The 7,485-nt window shown below is 42.8% G+C and overlaps 2 pseudogenes; both read right to left on the bottom strand.

Moving 5' to 3' along the window:
* Nucleotides 1-237: 237 nt before the first annotated feature.
* Nucleotides 238-1,316, bottom strand: LOC147972768 (benzoate--CoA ligase, peroxisomal pseudogene; annotated as a pseudogene).
* LOC125556625 (trans-cinnamate:CoA ligase, peroxisomal pseudogene) lies at nt 238-2,012 on the bottom strand (annotated as a pseudogene).
* Between the last annotated feature and the right edge of the window lie 5,473 nt (nt 2,013-7,485).

Below are 7,485 nucleotides of genomic sequence, written 5' to 3' on the forward strand. Positions count from 1 at the left end.
CCAAGACAAGGGGCTGGCGAAGGGTGCATGCGAACAAGCAACACCAGATCAAGTTAGCACGAAATTTAAAGACAAACAAGATCTAATGGTTTTAGACTTAGATGTAAGATAACTATTTTATATCTAGATGTGAAATAGCAAACCTGATATAAGAATCATTTTTACACTAGTGTAGCATCAAAGACGCTCTTATATTATGAGACAGAGAAAATAGAATATAGTACAAATTACAATATCACAATCAAAACAACATCCATTCAAAGTTCAAACCACGCCATACTTAGTGGTACAACATTGACACTGCTGTATATTTACCACCGTATTGCCCTTATCACCGTGCATGATGGGCGCCGAACCTATAGCCTAGACGTGGCCCTGGGGAGCACAAAACTCCGGACCGCAGCGCGTAGTTTCACCTTGTCAACCTTACCTAGCGCGTTCCTCGGGAGGGCGTCGACGACCACCACCTTGCTGGGTGCCATGAAGCGCGCCATGCGCTCGCGGCAGAAGGCGATCACTTCGTCCTCGCAGACCCCGGTAGCCTTGTTGCTGGTCACGAGAAACGCGCACGGTGTCTCGCCCCAGTGTGGATGAGGCATGGCAACGACCGCCGCGTCCGCCACAGCCTGGTGCTGGAGCAGCACCTCCTCCACCTCCTTGCTGCAGATGTTCTCGCCGCCGCTGATGATCACGTCCTTTGACCTGTCCTTTACCTCGATGTACCCGTCCGGGTGCACGACACCGACGTCGCCCGTCATGAACCACCCGCCCTTGAAGGCCTTATCGTTCGCCTCCGGGTTGTCGAGGTACCCCTTCATGATGCTGCTGCCGCGGAGCGCGATCTCACCCATGGACTTGCCGTCGCGCGGCACACTAGCCATGGTGTTGCTGTCGACGACGTTGGCGTCGGCGAGAGACAGGACACTGGCCCCCTGCCTGGCCTTGAGGCGTGAGCGCTCCGGGAGCGGCAGGAGGTCCCACTCGTGGCGCCACTCGCAGGCCAGAGCGGGGCCGGTGGCCTCCGTGAGTCCGTACGAGTGCGTCACCTTGAAACCGACCCGCTCGACGCGGTCCAGCAGGGCGGCCGTCAGCGGGGCCCCGCCAGTGAGGACGTGGACGGGAGCCGCCAGCCGCTGGGCCTCGCCGATGCCGTCTAGGAGAATGTTGAGCACCACCGGCGCGCAGCACATGTGGGTTACGCCGTGGTCGGAGATGGCACGGTAGACGTCGGCGGCGCGGTTCTCGCGGATGCAGACGTTGACGCCGCCGCGCGCTGCCATTCCCCAGGTGAGCGTCCACCCGTTGCAGTGGAACATGGGGAGCGTCCAGAGGTACACCGGCTCGGTGCCCACCCCCCACGACAGCAGCTGGCTCGTGGTGTTGAGGTACGCACCACGGTGGCTGTACACCACGCCCTTGGGCGCCGACGTGGTGCCGGAGGTGTAGTTGAGCGTGACCGCGTCCCACTCGTCCGCGAACGAGGGCAGCTCCGCGGCCGGGTCGCCGCCGCTGACCAGCGCCTCTTACTCGAGCTCACCGACGCCGAGTCGGACGCCAGTGGGCCTGTCAATATCGTCGATGACGGCGACCAGCGGGACGGGCGCGCCGGCATCCGCGACGACCTGTAGCGCGTCGTTGGCGAGGCGCACGTAGTCATAGTCGACGAACAAGACCTTGGCCTGGGAGTGCCTCAGGATGGCCGCCACCGCCTTGGCGTCCAGGCGCGTGTTGACGGTGTTGAGCATGGCAGCAGCCATGGGCACGGCGAAGTGCATCTCATACATCGCCGGCACGTTGGGGGCGAGGACGGAGACGACGTCGTTCTTGCGGACGCCGAGGGAGAGGAGGGCGGCGGCAAGGCGGCGGCAGCGCACGTACGTCTGGCTCCACGTGAAGCGGAGACGCCGGTAGACGACGGACGTGCGGTCACCGTATACTGCACCGGCGCGCGGCAGGAACCCAACCGGGCTAAGTGGCACGTAGTTAGCCGGACGCTTGGGAAGGTTCTCCATTTCCTCCAGCAACAACCGTACTGTGTATACCTTCAGCTAAATACCGATCAGTTGCTTTTCGTCCTCAGTTTAAGTATATAGGACTACTATAGTTGAGAGGCTCCAAGGCTAGCAGGCGTACGTATTTATGGGCCCGATCGAGTAGGGACTAGTCGCCTGGATCAGTTCATTTCTCACAGCCACTCAAAAAAAAATCATTTTTGTAAAATAGGGAGTGCATAGAACTAGAGCAACTAATTGAGGGTACCACTTGCGGGAGTCCCTCAAAGTTCACTTTTGGTCCCCTAAGAGCACGCCACGCACTCTCAGCTGTTGCCCTGTGTCGCGTGTTGGACGCTCCCTTGTGATTTTTAAAAGTGTTTCTGGGTTATAGATGTGTTTTTTTGGAGGGTTTATGTTTTTTGCCCTATTATCCCTAAGTTTTGAAAAATATATGTTTTTTTTTCTTTCGTGAGATGCACGGTGCTTCTTGTGCAGGGACAAATTTGCTTCCATAAGAGGCACAGGAAATGAAAAAAAAAACATGTTTTTCTTCCACAAAAGGCATAGATTTGCTTCTCCTGGAGGCGCTGATTTACTTCTTATGGAAGCACAGTTTTGCTTCCGCGAGAGGCACAACTTGGAAATAGAAAAAATGTGTGTGTGTGTGTGTGTGGGGGGGGGGGGGGGGGGGGGGGGGGAGGGATTCCGGTTTTTCCAGGGTTTAAAAAACAAAGTTCGTCAAAACCTATTAACACGGGATTTAGTTTCTAAGATCTTGATGCGAGAAATTCAATGGTGAAAACGGTTTACAATTTGTATGCACGGTTTAAGAGGTAAAACATTTTGAATAGATGGACATATGGAGAAACTCCCAGATTGCAAGGGGTACCCCTTCATTAGTGATTTCGGCATAGAACTCGTCTAAATTCAATTTCATTGCAGACCACACCAACACTTGTTTCTTGTTCCTCATGGCCAAAGCGATGTTTGTCTCTTGTATTTTTTTTTGTTTGCCTATTGGCTTGGCACAATGGAGTTTTTATGGGCTCGTTGTGTTTTTCAGTTCTTATCATCAGTTTTTTGGCAAGAGTTTCCGAAACGACGCTCGTGGCGCTAGTTCCTTCGTTAATTTCCAAACGGCGCATAGCGCCTCAACACGTTGAGGCGGCCCATTTCACTTTTTTCTACTTTCTAAACTGCAAAAAATGCGCACAAGATAGGATTCGACGTGATAACCACCCGAACACCTCACACGGGTGTGATTACATACATGTTTTTCCATCATTTCTCCTTTCTTAAAAATATTTTATTTTATTTTCTCTTTACTTTTATTTTATTTTTCTTTTTTCTCTGTGATTGGTTTATTTCTTTTTTCAAATTCACAAACTTTTTATTCAAATAAAGGAAATTTTTACCAAATTCATGATCATTTTTTCAAAATCGTGAATATTTTTTCTAATTGATGAACTTCTTTCAAATTCATGTACTTTTTTAAAAAAATTGATCAACATTTTCCAAATTCCATGAACTTCTTTTCAAATTTGTGGTTTTTTCAAAACCAATGAACTTTTTTTCAAATTTGTGAAAAAAAATCAATATCGAATTTATTTTCAAAATCAATGAACTTTTTTTAATTAGTTAATTAAAATACGACAAAACGATGAAAAACCAAAAAGAATATAACAAAAAAACGAGTAGATATGAAAACTTGCAAAAAATTAGAAAGGAATCAAAAATAAGTTTAGTGAAAGCAGAAAAAATTGACTCTGAAATGAACATGGAATAGCGACTTTGGATACAAATAGCTGAAAATGTGAAAATAAAAAATATTGGATGTTAGTAGTCAATCGACTTGATATGCTCACAACCGCGAAAAAAAAGAACTGATATGCTCAAAAAAGCCTACGCTCCCAGTACTTTTTTTCTCGTCCAAATCAAAAGAAAAAACATGTTGAAAACAAAGCACGTACTTTTACTCGCGGTTCTCCCTGTGAGGCAAATAAAAAAGCTCAGCAATGTGGATAGTGTTAGAGATACGACAAGCAAAACAACGAGACAAAGAACGAAAACAAGCTGGAGACATGAGATTTAACGTGAAAAACCCCTCCAACATGAAGGGGAAAAACCACGCGCACCAAGACACCAGCCAGCAAATCTTCAATATATCGAGGAAGACTACAAATGTCGGGGATTTACAACCAATCAACTCCTCCCGTGTGGCGGCTTACAAAGGATATATATTACACAGGTGACCTAGGTCAATACTAAAGCCTACAACGACGGGCCTCACTCCGCTCGCTCGTCAGAAATATGCATTTCTCCTTATACTTGAATTTGGATCACAACATAACAGATAGACTGCTCTAGTTACTGGATGCTGCTGATGAACACACAACAACATTTTTGGGTTCCCTAAAAAAAGCTTTCTTGATACATGGGTCGCGTCGGAAAACAAAAACGCACCACGGGCCGCATACAACGCTCCTGAGCCAACAATACTCCCACCCAAAAAGAAAGGAGCCAACAATACTAATCGTGGGGCCAGTTTCGATCCAATGGTTGTGCTGCTGAATGAGACCAAACTATATCTCATCTAGCTGAGTTTTACCAATCCCATTGGAAAATTATTTTTTTATTTTAGAAGGGCAATACCAATATCACTAATTTATTTTTTTCTTAGAAAACTTCATTATTATGATTTTTTTAATTTTTCGTTCATCTTTAAGAGTAGTGCTCATGCCATTAATTCATTTCTTCTTAAGAACTTTTTTTCATAAAGTTCTTTTATTATATGTTTATACTTGTATATAAAAAGAGCAATTTCTGTGTAAATTATGTGCAGATTTGATCATTCATTATTTATAATTTTTTAAAATTATTTTTCTTCCTAAAGGGTGATACTACTGCCACTAATTAATTCTTGCTTAGCAAACTTCATTATCTTGATGTTTGTTGAGTTTTTTTTCCTTTTTAGGGTAATACCAATGCCGCTAATTCATTTTTCTCTTACAAAACTTCAATTTGCGGGACTTCCGCTATTATATGTTTGTTCTTGCATATGATTAAAAAATATTTGAAGTTTTTTGCAATTTTTTAAATCAATATTTATTTGTTCTTTAAAGAAAATACTAATTCCACTAATAGATTTTTATTAGAAAATGTAATTATTTTGATTTTACTTTATTTTTATTTCATTTTATTTCTTATTTAATGGTGAAATACAAATGCCACAAATTCATTCCTTGTTAGGAAACTTCTTTTTTTAATTCCACTATTATATGTTTATTCTTGCATGTTATGAAAAAAAATGAAATTTCTATGTAAATTTTGTGCAAATCTCATCATTATTTGTTTCATTTTCCTTCTTAAAGGGTAATGCAATGCCACTAATTTGATTCTTCCTTGCAAAACTTCATTATTTTGATTTTTTTAGTTCTCATTTCAGTTTGTTTGATTAGAAAACTACACATATTTATAGGACTGCCTACGCCTTTGATCATTCTCTTCATGTGAACATTAATTGAACTCTAACTTTGTATATAACTATAAATACACATACCTCAAAACATAATTAAGTTCCATTAGATTGATCGATCAAAACTTACACAGAGGAACATATCTATGATCTCAAACACTTATGTGTAGTTTCCGGAATATGTTCAACAAAATATAATACTGCCTTGTGTTGGGGGGCGAGGAAGACGTATGCCCAAAGCATGCACCACTCAGGCTGGTCGCTGCCAGCAGGTACGTACGTGTGCCCTCTTGTCAAAGACAAAAAAAGTGATCGAGCAAAATTCTAAATTCATTATTTATTAGAAAACTTCATCTTTGTTTCTCTTTATTTTTGTTCATTTATATTCGTTTTTTGTCTTGTGTCTTACAAGGTATTGAGTAAATTTCTGTTGTGTTTCAGACCAAGCCCAAGTATGTGGTGGAATTTTGTTTTGTTGTTGCCAAAGAGTGAATTTCCTATTCCACGCCTTAAACGCCGGCCATAGTGTAATTCACTAACTGGCGCACACGCCTCCGACTGAGCAGGCCAGCCCATGGACCAAGCCTTACCTGTAGTGGGTGCACTTAGGCGTCTGCCACTAGTACGTTATTTCACCTAAAAAACTAGTATGCTATTTAGGTATTTTTTCTATTTTTTAGTGGTTTAGCATTTGTTTTAGTATATTTTTGTTTTATGGTATTGTATGAAAAGTTATTTAAATTTTGTAGGATTCATTTGCTATACTTTAGGAATTTTGTGAATAAATTTGTATTTTATTATAATGAACATTTGAATTGCAATTACATTTAAAATTTTCCAAAAAATGGAAGGAAGACCAGGTGGAAGGGAGTTAGTATATATTTAGAATTTATGAAACAAATGTTGGTACTTTCGAACATATAGATGTGAAATTTCAAACACAAACTTAATTTCAGGTAAATGGTTTACTAAATTTACAGAAATTTAATTGTTCTCCAAACACTTAGAAACTTTGCATGGTGACGTCACACGACTTGTAGAGTATGTGGTTAAATATTGAAAAAGATTTAAAAAGGAACTTAGATGTTGCATGCTTAGAAACCGAAGACGGCCTTGAGCCACGTGTGTCGCATATCAAATTAATAAACCTGTATTTTTTTTCTTGCATACATGACCTAAATAAATGATCAATAACTTAAATGAGTTTTTCACATCAAGTTTTGAGCATTCCTTAATGTGCATGTAGAAATTTGATTTATGTTCAGTAAATATTTAAAATGCACTATATACTCTTAAGTATATCAAATGAACTCAGGAAAGTCCCAAATTTGTACATGGTACTTGCAATGGTGTAAATTCAATATAAAAAGTTTCAACGTGAAATGATGAAAAAAATGAGCTTCCCTACAAACTCAATATTTTCCCTTCAAAACTCTGATTCTTCCCGTAGACCCTTCAGTTTCTAAGCGAAATACATTTAAAAGTTTCCACTCAAATTTCAAGATGCAGGTGGTTTGTAAGTCGTAATAATTCAGCCTTTTTGCATCGACCCAGCAATCTTGGCCGACAACACAGGCAACAGTGGCGGTGCCGGTGAGAGTCGACAAGCCTAGGCTCGGGCGACTGACAAATAAAAACCAGGCGAACTGGCCGTCAGCTCTGGTAACCCAGTTGCGGCGGACAAACCTGTCTGCCAGCCGGCGGTTGACACTAGCTAGACTTTGAGTAGACACAACGGAGCTTGAACATGTAGCTATGGCAATGCACGACGAGCCATCGTCAGAACCCGGGGTGATTCGCCAGGGGCATCGGCCCATGGCGATGGAGCAAAAATGTCGAACCCTCGCACATATATAGGTACACTAGGTTTCCCTGTAGTATCAGGACTGGGAATCGGTATTGCACTGCTTGATGTGAAGCATGCGACCATGTAGTCATAGGTATTCAACCAGGGTCACAAGGAGATTTCAGATCCATTTCGCATAAGGGAGTTTTGGATCCTTTTCCAATATCAGG

This window comes from Triticum urartu, chromosome 5A (assembly GCF_056163025.1).
Source record: "Triticum urartu cultivar PI428250 chromosome 5A, HENAU_Tu73, whole genome shotgun sequence".
Classification (NCBI taxonomy): Eukaryota; Viridiplantae; Streptophyta; class Magnoliopsida; order Poales; family Poaceae; genus Triticum; species Triticum urartu.